The sequence below is a fragment of the Hyla sarda genome, unplaced genomic scaffold (genome assembly GCF_029499605.1).
Source record: "Hyla sarda isolate aHylSar1 unplaced genomic scaffold, aHylSar1.hap1 scaffold_1029, whole genome shotgun sequence".
NCBI classification, from domain to species: Eukaryota; Metazoa; Chordata; class Amphibia; order Anura; family Hylidae; genus Hyla; species Hyla sarda.
The window spans coordinates 61,839-83,650 of NW_026607648.1; the positions used below are offsets into that span (position 1 = coordinate 61,839).

General features: G+C 46.5%; 10 non-coding genes across 10 annotated transcripts; all 10 read right to left on the reverse strand.

Annotated features, from left to right (window-relative positions):
* Window positions 1-290: 290 nt before the first annotated feature.
* Window positions 291-481, reverse strand: LOC130298971 (U2 spliceosomal RNA). The gene has a single exon (XR_008850179.1). It is a non-coding gene; the product is annotated as a U2 spliceosomal RNA (small nuclear RNA).
* A 2,098-nt stretch (window positions 482-2,579) lies between these two features.
* Window positions 2,580-2,770, reverse strand: LOC130298972 (U2 spliceosomal RNA). Its single transcript, XR_008850180.1, has one exon. It is a non-coding gene; the product is annotated as a U2 spliceosomal RNA (small nuclear RNA).
* Window positions 2,771-4,875: 2,105 nt separating this feature from the next.
* LOC130298973 (U2 spliceosomal RNA) lies at window positions 4,876-5,066 on the reverse strand. Its single transcript, XR_008850181.1, has one exon. It is a non-coding gene; the product is annotated as a U2 spliceosomal RNA (small nuclear RNA).
* Window positions 5,067-7,155: 2,089 nt separating this feature from the next.
* On the reverse strand, window positions 7,156-7,346 carry LOC130298975 (U2 spliceosomal RNA). Its single transcript, XR_008850183.1, has one exon. It is a non-coding gene; the product is annotated as a U2 spliceosomal RNA (small nuclear RNA).
* Window positions 7,347-9,446: 2,100 nt separating this feature from the next.
* On the reverse strand, window positions 9,447-9,637 carry LOC130298976 (U2 spliceosomal RNA). Its single transcript, XR_008850184.1, has one exon. It is a non-coding gene; the product is annotated as a U2 spliceosomal RNA (small nuclear RNA).
* A 2,095-nt stretch (window positions 9,638-11,732) lies between these two features.
* Window positions 11,733-11,923, reverse strand: LOC130298977 (U2 spliceosomal RNA). The gene has a single exon (XR_008850185.1). It is a non-coding gene; the product is annotated as a U2 spliceosomal RNA (small nuclear RNA).
* Window positions 11,924-14,022: 2,099 nt separating this feature from the next.
* LOC130298978 (U2 spliceosomal RNA) lies at window positions 14,023-14,213 on the reverse strand. The gene has a single exon (XR_008850186.1). It is a non-coding gene; the product is annotated as a U2 spliceosomal RNA (small nuclear RNA).
* Window positions 14,214-16,302: 2,089 nt separating this feature from the next.
* On the reverse strand, window positions 16,303-16,493 carry LOC130298979 (U2 spliceosomal RNA). The gene has a single exon (XR_008850187.1). It is a non-coding gene; the product is annotated as a U2 spliceosomal RNA (small nuclear RNA).
* A 2,097-nt stretch (window positions 16,494-18,590) lies between these two features.
* On the reverse strand, window positions 18,591-18,781 carry LOC130298980 (U2 spliceosomal RNA). Its single transcript, XR_008850188.1, has one exon. It is a non-coding gene; the product is annotated as a U2 spliceosomal RNA (small nuclear RNA).
* Window positions 18,782-20,877: 2,096 nt separating this feature from the next.
* LOC130298981 (U2 spliceosomal RNA) lies at window positions 20,878-21,068 on the reverse strand. The gene has a single exon (XR_008850189.1). It is a non-coding gene; the product is annotated as a U2 spliceosomal RNA (small nuclear RNA).
* Between the last annotated feature and the right edge of the window lie 744 nt (window positions 21,069-21,812).

The window sequence follows — 21,812 nt, forward strand, 5'->3', positions numbered from 1 at the left end:
ACCCGCTATCAAGGCAGCTGCCTATCATGTCATGCCCTACCTGCACAGGTGTGCTGGCTACTCAAATGATCCAATTAAGGAGGCCATTTAGTCAGCAGCAGCAGAAGTCCTGTGCCTGGACGCTCCAACAGGGGCCAGACACAAGCAGAAGCAGAAGCAGCAGAAGCAGCAGCAGCACCACCTTTTGTTTTTTGGCTGCAGCAGCAGCAAGGCCCACAGGGCTGGCTAGCTGGCTAGCCAGCAAGCAGGTAGCAATGAAAGTAGGAATCTTTCTTTTTAACCCTGTAAGGGGGTGGTGCACTGTACCCGAAGATACTGCCATATCGGGTCAATGCATAGGGCGACGGAAGCAAGCTTCGAAATCGGCCCCCGTTCTCAAAAATCCATTTAATATATGGTCCCCAGATAGGGGACGTATCAGATATTAAACTGATAAGAACAGATACTACACTTGATCTTAGCCAAAAGGCCGAGAAGCGATAACCGTGAAAGGGGCGGGCCCAACAAGGTCCCCTTCATGGGCACTATCACTGCTTGCTGTCAGGGAGGCTGCCAGACAATTTTCCATGCACACTCTGGGCTGGGGGGCAGTCAACCACCAGTACACACAGCAGAACCTAAACCCATACCATTATTGCTAAGCAGCAAGACAGGGGCCCATTGCACTCCCACGGGGCCTTTTTAAATGCAATCCATAACCCGGATTTGCCAGGAACCCTTCTTACTCCTCCTACTTGCATGTGACACTGGGCTTAGGATCTGCATAGGAAACACACACACAAGCACACACCTACCTTTGTTGCCTGCAGATGCCTCCTTGGCTGTCCCCAAACGGTATCAAACCAACACCCACGGGAAGCTGTAAGCATAGAGGACATGCCTGCACCCCATTGGACTTACCTGTGTGGGTTAAATCCGGGTTATTTGACAACCTATGGCGGTGATGGTTCTGCTCAGGCAGAGCAGTGCTGATGCTCCTCATAAAGCTGTCGCTGCTGTGAAGGTTCTAGGTGACATCACAAATCCCTTTGGTTACATACACAACAAAGCTGGGTTGTTGTTGTTTACACTCTGCAAGGCCTGTGGAAGTGAGTGACATCATAGCACTGTAGTTCTGAGGGTTCAAGATGGATGCAACAATCTCCTGTTGCTTCTATGAAGGCCGTAATAGACGACATCACCAAACAGCTCCATAGTCACATACACAGCAAAGGAGAGATGTTGTTTACACCTAGTGATGTCAGTGGTATTGAGTGACATCACAGCACAGTGCTAAGGCTCCTGGGCCTGGACACAGCAGCGGCTGCAATATCTCAACGGAGAATACGTTTATATCTATGTGTGTGTGTGCGCATATATATATATATATATATATATATATATATATATATATATATATATTTCTCCGCCGAAATCACTTTTAAACCCATTTCCACCTTTTTTTCCCTTCTCTTCCTCTTACTTTTTTTTCACGTTTTTTTACGTTTTTCTCCTTTTCGCCTCTTTTCTGGGCGTATTATTCTTCTTTTTCTTCTTTTTTTTCGTCTAATGCATACCCCATCAGTGCAGCAATGCTTATTCAATACCGCCAGCAGATGGAGACACTGGGGGATAATTTTCTAAGGATTTATACTGATTTTTCCTGTCTGAATTTGTCGCACAGAAAGTTGTAGGCCAAATATGTGTGACATTTCTGCGACTTTAGCTTCTAGAGCATTTTTACAACATTATACATAGGTGCTGAATACATAAAAAGCGACTGTTCAGCGACAGACAAGTCGCATCGGCTGAAAGTAGGCCAGAATGTCAGTCCATGTTGGAGCAGGTTTAGATACAGTCTAAAGCATAGATCTCAAAGTCTGTGCACAGAATTTAGCAAGGGCCTCGCACCTTCTGATGCATCAGGTAGGTGCACAATAGCATAGCCTAACCCTCTGTACTTTGGTCTATATTGATGCGGGACATAGACAGCCAGCTGATGACCAATCCATTAGTGCAATGGATGGCTGGAAGCATTTGTCTTTGCCTTTGCAATACCACAGAAGCAATGCATGGTCAATGTACAGCAATGACACACCTGTGTGAACAGCCAGGAGACCCCCCCCCCCCCCCCATGTTATGTTACATAGTTACATAGTTAGTACGGTCGAAAAAAGACATATGTCCATCACGTTCAACCAGGGAATTAAGGGGTAGGGGTGTGGCGCGATATTGGGGAAGGGATGAGATTTTATATTTCTTCATAAGCATTAATCTTATTTTGTCAATTAGGAACATTCAGCACCCACCCGCTATCAAGGCAGCTGCCTATCATGTCATGCCCTACCTGCACAGGTGTGCTGGCTACTCAAATGATCCAATTAAGGAGGCCATTTAGTCAGCAGCAGCAGAAGTCCTGTGCCTGGACGCTCCAACAGGGGCCAGACACAAGCAGAAGCAGAAGCAGCAGAAGCAGCAGCAGCAGCACCACCTTTTGTTTTTTGGCTGCAGCAGCAGCAAGGCCCACAGGGCTGGCTAGCTGGCTAGCCAGCAAGCAGGTAGCAATGAAAGTAGGAATCTTTCTTTTTAACCCTGTAAGGGGGTGGTGCACTGTACCCGAAGATACTGCCATATCGGGTCAATGCATAGGGCGACGGAAGCAAGCTTCGAAATCGGCCCCCGTTCTCAAAAATCCATTTAATATATGGTCCCCAGATAGGGGACGTATCAGATATTAAACTGATAAGAACAGATACTACACTTGATCTTAGCCAAAAGGCCGAGAAGCGATAACCGTGAAAGGGGCGGGCCCAACAAGGTCCCCTTCATGGGCACTATCACTGCTTGCTGTCAGGGAGGCTGCCAGACAATTTTCCATGCACACTCTGGGCTGGGGGGCAGTCAACCACCAGTACACACAGCAGAACCTAAACCCATACCATTATTGCTAAGCAGCAAGACAGGGGCCCATTGCACTCCCACGGGGCCTTTTTAAATGCAATCCATAACCCGGATTTGCCAGGAACCCTTCTTACTCCTCCTACTTGCATGTGACACTGGGCTTAGGATCTGCATAGGAAACACACACACAAGCACACACCTACCTTTGTTGCCTGCAGATGCCTCCTTGGCTGTCCCCAAACGGTATCAAACCAACACCCACGGGAAGCTGTAAGCATAGAGGACATGCCTGCACCCCATTGGACTTACCTGTGTGGGTTAAATCCGGGTTATTTGACAACCTATGGCGGTGATGGTTCTGCTCAGGCAGAGCAGTGCTGATGCTCCTCATAAAGCTGTCGCTGCTGTGAAGGTTCTAGGTGACATCACAAATCCCTTTGGTTACATACACAACAAAGCTGGGTTGTTGTTGTTTACACTCTGCAAGGCCTGTGGAAGTGAGTGACATCATAGCACTGTAGTTCTGAGGGTTCAAGATGGATGCAACAATCTCCTGTTGCTTCTATGAAGGCCGTAATAGACGACATCACCAAACAGCTCCATAGTCACATACACAGCAAAGGAGAGATGTTGTTTACACCTAGTGATGTCAGTGGTATTGAGTGACATCACAGCACAGTGCTAAGGCTCCTGGGCCTGGACACAGCAGCGGCTGCAATATCTCAACGGAGAATACGTTTATATCTATGTGTGTGTGTGCGCATATATATATATATATATATATATATATATATATATATATATATATATATATTTCTCCGCCGAAATCACTTTTAAACCCATTTCCACCTTTTTTTCCCTTCTCTTCCTCTTACTTTTTTTTCACGTTTTTTTACGTTTTTCTCCTTTTCGCCTCTTTTCTGGGCGTATTATTCTTCTTTTTCTTCTTTTTTTTCGTCTAATGCATACCCCATCAGTGCAGCAATGCTTATTCAATACCGCCAGCAGATGGAGACACTGGGGGATAATTTTCTAAGGATTTATACTGATTTTTCCTGTCTGAATTTGTCGCACAGAAAGTTGCAGGCCAAATATGTGTGACATTTCTGCGACTTTAGCTTCTAGAGCATTTTTACAACATTATACATAGGTGCTGAATACATAAAAAGCGACTGTTCAGCGACAGACAAGTCGCATCGGCTGAAAGTAGGCCAGAATGTCAGTCCATGTTGGAGCAGGTTTAGATACAGTCTAAAGCATAGATCTCAAAGTCTGTGCACAGAATTTAGCAAGGGCCTCGCACCTTCTGATGCATCAGGTAGGTGCACAATAGCATAGCCTAACCCTCTGTACTTTGGTCTATATTGATGCGGGACATAGACAGCCAGCTGATGACCAATCCATTAGTGCAATGGATGGCTGGAAGCATTTGTCTTTGCCTTTGCAATACCACAGAAGCAATGCATGGTCAATGTACAGCAATGACACACCTGTGTGAACAGCCAGGAGACCCCCCCCCCCCCCCCCCCCCCATGTTATGTTACATAGTTACATAGTTAGTACGGTCGAAAAAAGACATATGTCCATCACGTTCAACCAGGGAATTAAGGGGTAGGGGTGTGGCGCGATATTGGGGAAGGGATGAGATTTTATATTTCTTCATAAGCATTAATCTTATTTTGTCAATTAGGAACATTCAGCACCCACCCGCTATCAAGGCAGCTGCCTATCATGTCATGCCCTACCTGCACAGGTGTGCTGGCTACTCAAATGATCCAATTAAGGAGGCCATTTAGTCAGCAGCAGCAGAAGTCCTGTGCCTGGACGCTCCAACAGGGGCCAGACACAAGCAGAAGCAGAAGCAGCAGAAGCAGCAGCAGCACCACCTTTTGTTTTTTGGCTGCAGCAGCAGCAAGGCCCACAGGGCTGGCTAGCTGGCTAGCCAGCAAGCAGGTAGCAATGAAAGTAGGAATCTTTCTTTTTAACCCTGTAAGGGGGTGGTGCACTGTACCCGAAGATACTGCCATATCGGGTCAATGCATAGGGCGACGGAAGCAAGCTTCGAAATCGGCCCCCGTTCTCAAAAATCCATTTAATATATGGTCCCCAGATAGGGGACGTATCAGATATTAAACTGATAAGAACAGATACTACACTTGATCTTAGCCAAAAGGCCGAGAAGCGATAACCGTGAAAGGGGCGGGCCCAACAAGGTCCCCTTCATGGGCACTATCACTGCTTGCTGTCAGGGAGGCTGCCAGACAATTTTCCATGCACACTCTGGGCTGGGGGGCAGTCAACCACCAGTACACACAGCAGAACCTAAACCCATACCATTATTGCTAAGCAGCAAGACAGGGGCCCATTGCACTCCCACGGGGCCTTTTTAAATGCAATCCATAACCCGGATTTGCCAGGAACCCTTCTTACTCCTCCTACTTGCATGTGACACTGGGCTTAGGATCTGCATAGGAAACACACACACAAGCACACACCTACCTTTGTTGCCTGCAGATGCCTCCTTGGCTGTCCCCAAACGGTATCAAACCAACACCCACGGGAAGCTGTAAGCATAGAGGACATGCCTGCACCCCATTGGACTTACCTGTGTGGGTTAAATCCGGGTTATTTGACAACCTATGGCGGTGATGGTTCTGCTCAGGCAGAGCAGTGCTGATGCTCCTCATAAAGCTGTCGCTGCTGTGAAGGTTCTAGGTGACATCACAAATCCCTTTGGTTACATACACAACAAAGCTGGGTTGTTGTTGTTTACACTCTGCAAGGCCTGTGGAAGTGAGTGACATCATAGCACTGTAGTTCTGAGGGTTCAAGATGGATGCAACAATCTCCTGTTGCTTCTATGAAGGCCGTAATAGACGACATCACCAAACAGCTCCATAGTCACATACACAGCAAAGGAGAGATGTTGTTTACACCTAGTGATGTCAGTGGTATTGAGTGACATCACAGCACAGTGCTAAGGCTCCTGGGCCTGGACACAGCAGCGGCTGCAATATCTCAACGGAGAATACGTTTATATCTATGTGTGTGTGTGCGCATATATATATATATATATATATATATATATATATATTTCTCCGCCGAAATCACTTTTAAACCCATTTCCACCTTTTTTTCCCTTCTCTTCCTCTTACTTTTTTTTCACGTTTTTTTAAGTTTTTCTCCTTTTCGCCTCTTTTCTGGGCGTATTATTCTTCTTTTTCTTCTTTTTTTTCGTCTAATGCATACCCCATCAGTGCAGCAATGCTTATTCAATACCGCCAGCAGATGGAGACACTGGGGGATAATTTTCTAAGGATTTATACTGATTTTTCCTGTCTGAATTTGTCGCACAGAAAGTTGCAGGCCAAATATGTGTGACATTTCTGCGACTTTAGCTTCTAGAGCATTTTTACAACATTATACATAGGTGCTGAATACATAAAAAGCGACTGTTCAGCGACAGACAAGTCGCATCGGCTGAAAGTAGGCCAGAATGTCAGTCCATGTTGGAGCAGGTTTAGATACAGTCTAAAGCATAGATCTCAAAGTCTGTGCACAGAATTTAGCAAGGGCCTCGCACCTTCTGATGCATCAGGTAGGTGCACAATAGCATAGCCTAACCCTCTGTACTTTGGTCTATATTGATGCGGGACATAGACAGCCAGCTGATGACCAATCCATTAGTGCAATGGATGGCTGGAAGCATTTGTCTTTGCCTTTGCAATACCACAGAAGCAATGCATGGTCAATGTACAGCAATGACACACCTGTGTGAACAGCCAGGAGACCCCCCCCCCCCCCCCCCCCCCATGTTATGTTACATAGTTACATAGTTAGTACGGTCGAAAAAAGACATATGTCCATCACGTTCAACCAGGGAATTAAGGGGTAGGGGTGTGGCGCGATATTGGGGAAGGGATGAGATTTTATATTTCTTCATAAGCATTAATCTTATTTTGTCAATTAGGAACATTCAGCACCCACCCGCTATCAAGGCAGCTGCCTATCATGTCATGCCCTACCTGCACAGGTGTGCTGGCTACTCAAATGATCCAATTAAGGAGGCCATTTAGTCAGCAGCAGCAGAAGTCCTGTGCCTGGACGCTCCAACAGGGGCCAGACACAAGCAGAAGCAGAAGCAGCAGAAGCAGCAGCAGCACCACCTTTTGTTTTTTGGCTGCAGCAGCAGCAAGGCCCACAGGGCTGGCTAGCTGGCTAGCCAGCAAGCAGGTAGCAATGAAAGTAGGAATCTTTCTTTTTAACCCTGTAAGGGGGTGGTGCACTGTACCCGAAGATACTGCCATATCGGGTCAATGCATAGGGCGACGGAAGCAAGCTTCGAAATCGGCCCCCGTTCTCAAAAATCCATTTAATATATGGTCCCCAGATAGGGGACGTATCAGATATTAAACTGATAAGAACAGATACTACACTTGATCTTAGCCAAAAGGCCGAGAAGCGATAACCGTGAAAGGGGCGGGCCCAACAAGGTCCCCTTCATGGGCACTATCACTGCTTGCTGTCAGGGAGGCTGCCAGACAATTTTCCATGCACACTCTGGGCTGGGGGGCAGTCAACCACCAGTACACACAGCAGAACCTAAACCCATACCATTATTGCTAAGCAGCAAGACAGGGGCCCATTGCACTCCCACGGGGCCTTTTTAAATGCAATCCATAACCCGGATTTGCCAGGAACCCTTCTTACTCCTCCTACTTGCATGTGACACTGGGCTTAGGATCTGCATAGGAAACACACACACAAGCACACACCTACCTTTGTTGCCTGCAGATGCCTCCTTGGCTGTCCCCAAACGGTATCAAACCAACACCCACGGGAAGCTGTAAGCATAGAGGACATGCCTGCACCCCATTGGACTTACCTGTGTGGGTTAAATCCGGGTTATTTGACAACCTATGGCGGTGATGGTTCTGCTCAGGCAGAGCAGTGCTGATGCTCCTCATAAAGCTGTCGCTGCTGTGAAGGTTCTAGGTGACATCACAAATCCCTTTGGTTACATACACAACAAAGCTGGGTTGTTGTTGTTTACACTCTGCAAGGCCTGTGGAAGTGAGTGACATCATAGCACTGTAGTTCTGAGGGTTCAAGATGGATGCAACAATCTCCTGTTGCTTCTATGAAGGCCGTAATAGACGACATCACCAAACAGCTCCATAGTCACATACACAGCAAAGGAGAGATGTTGTTTACACCTAGTGATGTCAGTGGTATTGAGTGACATCACAGCACAGTGCTAAGGCTCCTGGGCCTGGACACAGCAGCGGCTGCAATATCTCAACGGAGAATACGTTTATATCTATGTGTGTGTGTGCGCATATATATATATATATATATATATATATATATATATATATATATATATATTTCTCCGCCGAAATCACTTTTAAACCCATTTCCACCTTTTTTTCCCTTCTCTTCCTCTTACTTTTTTTTCACGTTTTTTTACGTTTTTCTCCTTTTCGCCTCTTTTCTGGGCGTATTATTCTTCTTTTTCTTCTTTTTTTTCGTCTAATGCATACCCCATCAGTGCAGCAATGCTTATTCAATACCGCCAGCAGATGGAGACACTGGGGGATAATTTTCTAAGGATTTATACTGATTTTTCCTGTCTGAATTTGTCGCACAGAAAGTTGCAGGCCAAATATGTGTGACATTTCTGCGACTTTAGCTTCTAGAGCATTTTTACAACATTATACATAGGTGCTGAATACATAAAAAGCGACTGTTCAGCGACAGACAAGTCGCATCGGCTGAAAGTAGGCCAGAATGTCAGTCCATGTTGGAGCAGGTTTAGATACAGTCTAAAGCATAGATCTCAAAGTCTGTGCACAGAATTTAGCAAGGGCCTCGCACCTTCTGATGCATCAGGTAGGTGCACAATAGCATAGCCTAACCCTCTGTACTTTGGTCTATATTGATGCGGGACATAGACAGCCAGCTGATGACCAATCCATTAGTGCAATGGATGGCTGGAAGCATTTGTCTTTGCCTTTGCAATACCACAGAAGCAATGCATGGTCAATGTACAGCAATGACACACCTGTGTGAACAGCCAGGAGACCCCCCCCCCCCCCCCCCCATGTTATGTTACATAGTTACATAGTTAGTACGGTCGAAAAAAGACATATGTCCATCACGTTCAACCAGGGAATTAAGGGGTAGGGGTGTGGCGCGATATTGGGGAAGGGATGAGATTTTATATTTCTTCATAAGCATTAATCTTATTTTGTCAATTAGGAACATTCAGCACCCACCCGCTATCAAGGCAGCTGCCTATCATGTCATGCCCTACCTGCACAGGTGTGCTGGCTACTCAAATGATCCAATTAAGGAGGCCATTTAGTCAGCAGCAGCAGAAGTCCTGTGCCTGGACGCTCCAACAGGGGCCAGACACAAGCAGAAGCAGAAGCAGCAGAAGCAGCAGCAGCACCACCTTTTGTTTTTTGGCTGCAGCAGCAGCAAGGCCCACAGGGCTGGCTAGCTGGCTAGCCAGCAAGCAGGTAGCAATGAAAGTAGGAATCTTTCTTTTTAACCCTGTAAGGGGGTGGTGCACTGTACCCGAAGATACTGCCATATCGGGTCAATGCATAGGGCGACGGAAGCAAGCTTCGAAATCGGCCCCCGTTCTCAAAAATCCATTTAATATATGGTCCCCAGATAGGGGACGTATCAGATATTAAACTGATAAGAACAGATACTACACTTGATCTTAGCCAAAAGGCCGAGAAGCGATAACCGTGAAAGGGGCGGGCCCAACAAGGTCCCCTTCATGGGCACTATCACTGCTTGCTGTCAGGGAGGCTGCCAGACAATTTTCCATGCACACTCTGGGCTGGGGGGCAGTCAACCACCAGTACACACAGCAGAACCTAAACCCATACCATTATTGCTAAGCAGCAAGACAGGGGCCCATTGCACTCCCACGGGGCCTTTTTAAATGCAATCCATAACCCGGATTTGCCAGGAACCCTTCTTACTCCTCCTACTTGCATGTGACACTGGGCTTAGGATCTGCATAGGAAACACACACACAAGCACACACCTACCTTTGTTGCCTGCAGATGCCTCCTTGGCTGTCCCCAAACGGTATCAAACCAACACCCACGGGAAGCTGTAAGCATAGAGGACATGCCTGCACCCCATTGGACTTACCTGTGTGGGTTAAATCCGGGTTATTTGACAACCTATGGCGGTGATGGTTCTGCTCAGGCAGAGCAGTGCTGATGCTCCTCATAAAGCTGTCGCTGCTGTGAAGGTTCTAGGTGACATCACAAATCCCTTTGGTTACATACACAACAAAGCTGGGTTGTTGTTGTTTACACTCTGCAAGGCCTGTGGAAGTGAGTGACATCATAGCACTGTAGTTCTGAGGGTTCAAGATGGATGCAACAATCTCCTGTTGCTTCTATGAAGGCCGTAATAGACGACATCACCAAACAGCTCCATAGTCACATACACAGCAAAGGAGAGATGTTGTTTACACCTAGTGATGTCAGTGGTATTGAGTGACATCACAGCACAGTGCTAAGGCTCCTGGGCCTGGACACAGCAGCGGCTGCAATATCTCAACGGAGAATACGTTTATATCTATGTGTGTGTGTGCGCATATATATATATATATATATATATATATATATATATATATATATATTTCTCCGCCGAAATCACTTTTAAACCCATTTCCACCTTTTTTTCCCTTCTCTTCCTCTTACTTTTTTTTCACGTTTTTTTACGTTTTTCTCCTTTTCGCCTCTTTTCTGGGCGTATTATTCTTCTTTTTCTTCTTTTTTTTCGTCTAATGCATACCCCATCAGTGCAGCAATGCTTATTCAATACCGCCAGCAGATGGAGACACTGGGGGATAATTTTCTAAGGATTTATACTGATTTTTCCTGTCTGAATTTGTCGCACAGAAAGTTGCAGGCCAAATATGTGTGACATTTCTGCGACTTTAGCTTCTAGAGCATTTTTACAACATTATACATAGGTGCTGAATACATAAAAAGCGACTGTTCAGCGACAGACAAGTCGCATCGGCTGAAAGTAGGCCAGAATGTCAGTCCATGTTGGAGCAGGTTTAGATACAGTCTAAAGCATAGATCTCAAAGTCTGTGCACAGAATTTAGCAAGGGCCTCGCACCTTCTGATGCATCAGGTAGGTGCACAATAGCATAGCCTAACCCTCTGTACTTTGGTCTATATTGATGCGGGACATAGACAGCCAGCTGATGACCAATCCATTAGTGCAATGGATGGCTGGAAGCATTTGTCTTTGCCTTTGCAATACCACAGAAGCAATGCATGGTCAATGTACAGCAATGACACACCTGTGTGAACAGCCAGGAGACCCCCCCCCCCCCCCCCCATGTTATGTTACATAGTTACATAGTTAGTACGGTCGAAAAAAGACATATGTCCATCACGTTCAACCAGGGAATTAAGGGGTAGGGGTGTGGCGCGATATTGGGGAAGGGATGAGATTTTATATTTCTTCATAAGCATTAATCTTATTTTGTCAATTAGGAACATTCAGCACCCACCCGCTATCAAGGCAGCTGCCTATCATGTCATGCCCTACCTGCACAGGTGTGCTGGCTACTCAAATGATCCAATTAAGGAGGCCATTTAGTCAGCAGCAGCAGAAGTCCTGTGCCTGGACGCTCCAACAGGGGCCAGACACAAGCAGAAGCAGAAGCAGCAGAAGCAGCAGCAGCACCACCTTTTGTTTTTTGGCTGCAGCAGCAGCAAGGCCCACAGGGCTGGCTAGCTGGCTAGCCAGCAAGCAGGTAGCAATGAAAGTAGGAATCTTTCTTTTTAACCCTGTAAGGGGGTGGTGCACTGTACCCGAAGATACTGCCATATCGGGTCAATGCATAGGGCGACGGAAGCAAGCTTCGAAATCGGCCCCCGTTCTCAAAAATCCATTTAATATATGGTCCCCAGATAGGGGACGTATCAGATATTAAACTGATAAGAACAGATACTACACTTGATCTTAGCCAAAAGGCCGAGAAGCGATAACCGTGAAAGGGGCGGGCCCAACAAGGTCCCCTTCATGGGCACTATCACTGCTTGCTGTCAGGGAGGCTGCCAGACAATTTTCCATGCACACTCTGGGCTGGGGGGCAGTCAACCACCAGTACACACAGCAGAACCTAAACCCATACCATTATTGCTAAGCAGCAAGACAGGGGCCCATTGCACTCCCACGGGGCCTTTTTAAATGCAATCCATAACCCGGATTTGCCAGGAACCCTTCTTACTCCTCCTACTTGCATGTGACACTGGGCTTAGGATCTGCATAGGAAACACACACACAAGCACACACCTACCTTTGTTGCCTGCAGATGCCTCCTTGGCTGTCCCCAAACGGTATCAAACCAACACCCACGGGAAGCTGTAAGCATAGAGGACATGCCTGCACCCCATTGGACTTACCTGTGTGGGTTAAATCCGGGTTATTTGACAACCTATGGCGGTGATGGTTCTGCTCAGGCAGAGCAGTGCTGATGCTCCTCATAAAGCTGTCGCTGCTGTGAAGGTTCTAGGTGACATCACAAATCCCTTTGGTTACATACACAACAAAGCTGGGTTGTTGTTGTTTACACTCTGCAAGGCCTGTGGAAGTGAGTGACATCATAGCACTGTAGTTCTGAGGGTTCAAGATGGATGCAACAATCTCCTGTTGCTTCTATGAAGGCCGTAATAGACGACATCACCAAACAGCTCCATAGTCACATACACAGCAAAGGAGAGATGTTGTTTACACCTAGTGATGTCAGTGGTATTGAGTGACATCACAGCACAGTGCTAAGGCTCCTGGGCCTGGACACAGCAGCGGCTGCAATATCTCAACGGAGAATACGTTTATATCTATGTGTGTGTGTGCGCATATATATATATATATATATATATATATATATATATATATATATTCTCCGCCGAAATCACTTTTAAACCCATTTCCACCTTTTTTTCCCTTCTCTTCCTCTTACTTTTTTTTCACGTTTTTTTACGTTTTTCTCCTTTTCGCCTCTTTTCTGGGCGTATTATTCTTCTTTTTCTTCTTTTTTTTCGTCTAATGCATACCCCATCAGTGCAGCAATGCTTAGCTTATTCAATACCGCCAGCAGATGGAGACACTGGGGGATAATTTTCTAAGGATTTATACTGATTTTTCCTGTCTGAATTTGTCGCACAGAAAGTTGCAGGCCAAATATGTGTGACATTTCTGCGACTTTAGCTTCTAGAGCATTTTTACAACATTATACATAGGTGCTGAATACATAAAAAGCGACTGTTCAGCGACAGACAAGTCGCATCGGCTGAAAGTAGGCCAGAATGTCAGTCCATGTTGGAGCAGGTTTAGATACAGTCTAAAGCATAGATCTCAAAGTCTGTGCACAGAATTTAGCAAGGGCCTCGCACCTTCTGATGCATCAGGTAGGTGCACAATAGCATAGCCTAACCCTCTGTACTTTGGTCTATATTGATGCGGGACATAGACAGCCAGCTGATGACCAATCCATTAGTGCAATGGATGGCTGGAAGCATTTGTCTTTGCCTTTGCAATACCACAGAAGCAATGCATGGTCAATGTACAGCAATGACACACCTGTGTGAACAGCCAGGAGACCCCCCCCCCCCCCCCCCCCATGTTATGTTACATAGTTACATAGTTAGTACGGTCGAAAAAAGACATATGTCCATCACGTTCAACCAGGGAATTAAGGGGTAGGGGTGTGGCGCGATATTGGGGAAGGGATGAGATTTTATATTTCTTCATAAGCATTAATCTTATTTTGTCAATTAGGAACATTCAGCACCCACCCGCTATCAAGGCAGCTGCCTATCATGTCATGCCCTACCTGCACAGGTGTGCTGGCTACTCAAATGATCCAATTAAGGAGGCCATTTAGTCAGCAGCAGCAGAAGTCCTGTGCCTGGACGCTCCAACAGGGGCCAGACACAAGCAGAAGCAGAAGCAGCAGAAGCAGCAGCAGCACCACCTTTTGTTTTTTGGCTGCAGCAGCAGCAAGGCCCACAGGGCTGGCTAGCTGGCTAGCCAGCAAGCAGGTAGCAATGAAAGTAGGAATCTTTCTTTTTAACCCTGTAAGGGGGTGGTGCACTGTACCCGAAGATACTGCCATATCGGGTCAATGCATAGGGCGACGGAAGCAAGCTTCGAAATCGGCCCCCGTTCTCAAAAATCCATTTAATATATGGTCCCCAGATAGGGGACGTATCAGATATTAAACTGATAAGAACAGATACTACACTTGATCTTAGCCAAAAGGCCGAGAAGCGATAACCGTGAAAGGGGCGGGCCCAACAAGGTCCCCTTCATGGGCACTATCACTGCTTGCTGTCAGGGAGGCTGCCAGACAATTTTCCATGCACACTCTGGGCTGGGGGGCAGTCAACCACCAGTACACACAGCAGAACCTAAACCCATACCATTATTGCTAAGCAGCAAGACAGGGGCCCATTGCACTCCCACGGGGCCTTTTTAAATGCAATCCATAACCCGGATTTGCCAGGAACCCTTCTTACTCCTCCTACTTGCATGTGACACTGGGCTTAGGATCTGCATAGGAAACACACACACAAGCACACACCTACCTTTGTTGCCTGCAGATGCCTCCTTGGCTGTCCCCAAACGGTATCAAACCAACACCCACGGGAAGCTGTAAGCATAGAGGACATGCCTGCACCCCATTGGACTTACCTGTGTGGGTTAAATCCGGGTTATTTGACAACCTATGGCGGTGATGGTTCTGCTCAGGCAGAGCAGTGCTGATGCTCCTCATAAAGCTGTCGCTGCTGTGAAGGTTCTAGGTGACATCACAAATCCCTTTGGTTACATACACAACAAAGCTGGGTTGTTGTTGTTTACACTCTGCAAGGCCTGTGGAAGTGAGTGACATCATAGCACTGTAGTTCTGAGGGTTCAAGATGGATGCAACAATCTCCTGTTGCTTCTATGAAGGCCGTAATAGACGACATCACCAAACAGCTCCATAGTCACATACACAGCAAAGGAGAGATGTTGTTTACACCTAGTGATGTCAGTGGTATTGAGTGACATCACAGCACAGTGCTAAGGCTCCTGGGCCTGGACACAGCAGCGGCTGCAATATCTCAACGGAGAATACGTTTATATCTATGTGTGTGTGTGCGCATATATATATATATATATATATATATATATATATATATATATATATATTTCTCCGCCGAAATCACTTTTAAACCCATTTCCACCTTTTTTTCCCTTCTCTTCCTCTTACTTTTTTTTCACGTTTTTTTACGTTTTTCTCCTTTTCGCCTCTTTTCTGGGCGTATTATTCTTCTTTTTCTTCTTTTTTTTCGTCTAATGCATACCCCATCAGTGCAGCAATGCTTATTCAATACCGCCAGCAGATGGAGACACTGGGGGATAATTTTCTAAGGATTTATACTGATTTTTCCTGTCTGAATTTGTCGCACAGAAAGTTGCAGGCCAAATATGTGTGACATTTCTGCGACTTTAGCTTCTAGAGCATTTTTACAACATTATACATAGGTGCTGAATACATAAAAAGCGACTGTTCAGCGACAGACAAGTCGCATCGGCTGAAAGTAGGCCAGAATGTCAGTCCATGTTGGAGCAGGTTTAGATACAGTCTAAAGCATAGATCTCAAAGTCTGTGCACAGAATTTAGCAAGGGCCTCGCACCTTCTGATGCATCAGGTAGGTGCACAATAGCATAGCCTAACCCTCTGTACTTTGGTCTATATTGATGCGGGACATAGACAGCCAGCTGATGACCAATCCATTAGTGCAATGGATGGCTGGAAGCATTTGTCTTTGCCTTTGCAATACCACAGAAGCAATGCATGGTCAATGTACAGCAATGACACACCTGTGTGAACAGCCAGGAGACCCCCCCCCCATGTTATGTTACATAGTTACATAGTTAGTACGGTCGAAAAAAGACATATGTCCATCACGTTCAACCAGGGAATTAAGGGGTAGGGGTGTGGCGCGATATTGGGGAAGGGATGAGATTTTATATTTCTTCATAAGCATTAATCTTATTTTGTCAATTAGGAACATTCAGCACCCACCCGCTATCAAGGCAGCTGCCTATCATGTCATGCCCTACCTGCACAGGTGTGCTGGCTACTCAAATGATCCAATTAAGGAGGCCATTTAGTCAGCAGCAGCAGAAGTCCTGTGCCTGGACGCTCCAACAGGGGCCAGACACAAGCAGAAGCAGAAGCAGCAGAAGCAGCAGCAGCACCACCTTTTGTTTTTTGGCTGCAGCAGCAGCAAGGCCCACAGGGCTGGCTAGCTGGCTAGCCAGCAAGCAGGTAGCAATGAAAGTAGGAATCTTTCTTTTTAACCCTGTAAGGGGGTGGTGCACTGTACCCGAAGATACTGCCATATCGGGTCAATGCATAGGGCGACGGAAGCAAGCTTCGAAATCGGCCCCCGTTCTCAAAAATCCATTTAATATATGGTCCCCAGATAGGGGACGTATCAGATATTAAACTGATAAGAACAGATACTACACTTGATCTTAGCCAAAAGGCCGAGAAGCGATAACCGTGAAAGGGGCGGGCCCAACAAGGTCCCCTTCATGGGCACTATCACTGCTTGCTGTCAGGGAGGCTGCCAGACAATTTTCCATGCACACTCTGGGCTGGGGGGCAGTCAACCACCAGTACACACAGCAGAACCTAAACCCATACCATTATTGCTAAGCAGCAAGACAGGGGCCCATTGCACTCCCACGGGGCCTTTTTAAATGCAATCCATAACCCGGATTTGCCAGGAACCCTTCTTACTCCTCCTACTTGCATGTGACACTGGGCTTAGGATCTGCATAGGAAACACACACACAAGCACACACCTACCTTTGTTGCCTGCAGATGCCTCCTTGGCTGTCCCCAAACGGTATCAAACCAACACCCACGGGAAGCTGTAAGCATAGAGGACATGCCTGCACCCCATTGGACTTACCTGTGTGGGTTAAATCCGGGTTATTTGACAACCTATGGCGGTGATGGTTCTGCTCAGGCAGAGCAGTGCTGATGCTCCTCATAAAGCTGTCGCTGCTGTGAAGGTTCTAGGTGACATCACAAATCCCTTTGGTTACATACACAACAAAGCTGGGTTGTTGTTGTTTACACTCTGCAAGGCCTGTGGAAGTGAGTGACATCATAGCACTGTAGTTCTGAGGGTTCAAGATGGATGCAACAATCTCCTGTTGCTTCTATGAAGGCCGTAATAGACGACATCACCAAACAGCTCCATAGTCACATACACAGCAAAGGAGAGATGTTGTTTACACCTAGTGATGTCAGTGGTATTGAGTGACATCACAGCACAGTGCTAAGGCTCCTGGGCCTGGACACAGCAGCGGCTGCAATATCTCAACGGAGAATACGTTTATATCTATGTGTGTGTGTGCGCATATATATATATATATATATATATATATATATATATATATATATATATTTCTCCGCCGAAATCACTTTTAAACCCATTTCCACCTTTTTTTCCCTTCTCTTCCTCTTACTTTTTTTTCACGTTTTTTTACGTTTTTCTCCTTTTCGCCTCTTTTCTGGGCGTATTATTCTTCTTTTTCTTCTTTTTTTTCGTCTAATGCATACCCCATCAGTGCAGCAATGCTTATTCAATACCGCCAGCAGATGGAGACACTGGGGGATAATTTTCTAAGGATTTATACTGATTTTTCCTGTCTGAATTTGTCGCACAGAAAGTTGCAGGCCAAATATGTGTGACATTTCTGCGACTTTAGCTTCTAGAGCATTTTTACAACATTATACATAGGTGCTGAATACATAAAAAGCGACTGTTCAGCGACAGACAAGTCGCATCGGCTGAAAGTAGGCCAGAATGTCAGTCCATGTTGGAGCAGGTTTAGATACAGTCTAAAGCATAGATCTCAAAGTCTGTGCACAGAATTTAGCAAGGGCCTCGCACCTTCTGATGCATCAGGTAGGTGCACAATAGCATAGCCTAACCCTCTGTACTTTGGTCTATATTGATGCGGGACATAGACAGCCAGCTGATGACCAATCCATTAGTGCAATGGATGGCTGGAAGCATTTGTCTTTGCCTTTGCAATACCACAGAAGCAATGCATGGTCAATGTACAGCAATGACACACCTGTGTGAACAGCCAGGAGACCCCCCCCCCCCCCCCCCATGTTATGTTACATAGTTACATAGTTAGTACGGTCGAAAAAAGACATATGTCCATCACGTTCAACCAGGGAATTAAGGGGTAGGGGTGTGGCGCGATATTGGGGAAGGGATGAGATTTTATATTTCTTCATAAGCATTAATCTTATTTTGTCAATTAGGAACATTCAGCACCCACCCGCTATCAAGGCAGCTGCCTATCATGTCATGCCCTACCTGCACAGGTGTGCTGGCTACTCAAATGATCCAATTAAGGAGGCCATTTAGTCAGCAGCAGCAGAAGTCCTGTGCCTGGACGCTCCAACAGGGGCCAGACACAAGCAGAAGCAGAAGCAGCAGAAGCAGCAGCAGCACCACCTTTTGTTTTTTGGCTGCAGCAGCAGCAAGGCCCACAGGGCTGGCTAGCTGGCTAGCCAGCAAGCAGGTAGCAATGAAAGTAGGAATCTTTCTTTTTAACCCTGTAAGGGGGTGGTGCACTGTACCCGAAGATACTGCCATATCGGGTCAATGCATAGGGCGACGGAAGCAAGCTTCGAAATCGGCCCCCGTTCTCAAAAATCCATTTAATATATGGTCCCCAGATAGGGGACGTATCAGATATTAAACTGATAAGAACAGATACTACACTTGATCTTAGCCAAAAGGCCGAGAAGCGATAACCGTGAAAGGGGCGGGCCCAACAAGGTCCCCTTCATGGGCACTATCACTGCTTGCTGTCAGGGAGGCTGCCAGACAATTTTCCATGCACACTCTGGGCTGGGGGGCAGTCAACCACCAGTACACACAGCAGAACCTAAACCCATACCATTATTGCTAAGCAGCAAGACAGGGGCCCATTGCACTCCCACGGGGCCTTTTTAAATGCAATCCATAACCCGGATTTGCCAGGAACCCTTCTTACTCCTCCTACTTGCATGTGACACTGGGCTTAGGATCTGCATAGGAAACACACACACAAGCACACACCTACCTTTGTTGCCTGCAGATGCCTCCTTGGCTGTCCCCAAACGGTATCAAACCAACACCCACGGGAAGCTGTAAGCATAGAGGACATGCCTGCACCCCATTAGACTTACCTGTGTGGGTTAAATCCGGGTTATTTGACAACCTATGGCGGTGATGGTTCTGCTCAGGCAGAGCAGTGCTGATGCTCCTCATAAAGCTGTCGCTGCTGTGAAGGTTCTAGGTGACATCACAAATCCCTTTGGTTACATACACAACAAAGCTGGGTTGTTGTTGTTTACACTCTGCAAGGCCTGTGGAAGTGAGTGACATCATAGCACTGTAGTTCTGAGGGTTCAAGATGGATGCAACAATCTCCTGTTGCTTCTATGAAGGCCGTAATAGACGACATCACCAAACAGCTCCATAGTCACATACACAGCAAAGGAGAGATGTTGTTTACACCTAGTGATGTCAGTGGTATTGAGTGACATCACAGCACAGTGCTAAGGCTCCTGGGCCTGGACACAGCAGCGGCTGCAATATCTCAACGGAGAATACGTTTATATCTATGTGTGTGTGTGCGCATATATATATATATATATATATATATATATATATATATATATATATTTCTCCGCCGAAATCACTTTTAAACCCATTTCCACCTTTTTTTCCCTTCTCTTCCTCTTACTTTTTTTTCACGTTTTTTTACGTTTTTCTCCTTTTCGCCTCTTTTCTGGGCGTATTATTCTTCTTTTTCTTCTTTTTTTTCGTCTAATGCATACCCCATCAGTGCAGCAATGCTTATTCAATACCGCCAGCAGATGGAGACACTGGGGGATAATTTTCTAAGGATTTATACTGATTTTTCCTGTCTGAATTTGTCGCACAGAAAGTTGCAGGCCAAATATGTGTGACATTTCTGCGACTTTAGCTTCTAGAGCATTTTTACAACATTATACATAGGTGCTGAATACATAAAAAGCGACTGTTCAGCGACAGACAAGTCGCATCGGCTGAAAGTAGGCCAGAATGTCAGTCCATGTTGGAGCAGGTTTAGATACAGTCTAAAGCATAGATCTCAAAGTCTGTGCACAGAATTTAGCAAGGGCCTCGCACCTTCTGATGCATCAGGTAGGTGCACAATAGCATAGCCTAACCCTCTGTACTTTGGTCTATATTGATGCGGGACATAGACAGCCAGCTGATGACCAATCCATTAGTGCAATGGATGGCTGGAAGCATTTGTCTTTGCCTTTGCAATACCACAGAAGCAATGCATGGTCAATGTACAGCAATGACACACCTGTGTGAACAGCCAGGAGACCCCCCCCCCCCCCCCCCCATGTTATGTTACATAGTTACATAGTTAGTACGGTCGAAAAAAGACATATGTCCATCACGTTCAACCAGGGAATTAAGGGGTAGGGGTGTGGCGCGATATTGGGGAAGGGATGAGATTTTATATTTCTTCATAAGCATTAATCTTATTTTGTCAATTAGGAACATTCAGCACCCACCCGCTATCAAGGCAGCTGCCTATCATGTCATGCCCTACCTGCACAGGTGTGCTGGCTACTCAAATGATCCAATTAAGGAGGCCATTTAGTCAGCAGCAGCAGAAGTCCTGTGCCTGGACGCTCCAACAGGGGCCAGACACAAGCAGAAGCAGAAGCAGCAGAAGCAGCAGCAGCACCACCTTTTGTTTTTTGGCTGCAGCAGCAGCAAGGCCCACAGGGCTGGCTAGCTGGCTAGCCAGCAAGCAGGTAGCAATGAAAGTAGGAATCTTTCTTTTTAACCCTGTAAGGGGGTGGTGCACTGTACCCGAAGATACTGCCATATCGGGTCAATGCATAGGGCGACGGAAGCAAGCTTCGAAATCGGCCCCCGTTCTCAAAAATCCATTTAATATATGGTCCCCAGATAGGGGACGTATCAGATATTAAACTGATAAGAACAGATACTACACTTGATCTTAGCCAAAAGGCCGAGAAGCGATAACCGTGAAAGGGGCGGGCCCAACAAGGTCCCCTTCATGGGCACTATCACTGCTTGCTGTCAGGGAGGCTGCCAGACAATTTTCCATGCACACTCTGGGCTGGGGGGCAGTCAACCACCAGTACACACAGCAGAACCTAAACCCATACCATTATTGCTAAGCAGCAAGACAGGGGCCCATTGCACTCCCACGGGGCCTTTTTAAATGCAATCCATAACCCGGATTTGCCAGGAACCCTTCTTACTCCTCCTACTTGCATGTGACACTGGGCTTAGGATCTGCATAGGAAACACACACACAAGCACACACCTACCTTTGTTGCCTGCAGATGCCTCCTTGGCTGTCCCCAAACGGTATCAAACCAACACCCACGGGAAGCTGTAAGCATAGAGGACATGCCTGCACCCCATTGGACTTACCTGTGTGGGTTAAATCCGGGTTATTTGACAACCTATGGCGGTGATGGTTCTGCTCAGGCAGAGCAGTGCTGATGCTCCTCATAAAGCTGTCGCTGCTGTGAAGGTTCTAGGTGACATCACAAATCCCTTTGGTTACATACACAACAAAGCTGGGTTGTTGTTGTTTACACTCTGCAAGGCCTGTGGAAGTGAGTGACATCATAGCACTGTAGTTCTGAGGGTTCAAGATGGATGCAACAATCTCCTGTTGCTTCTATGAAGGCCGTAATAGACGACATCACCAAACAGCTCCATAGTCACATACACAGCAAAGGAGAGATGTTGT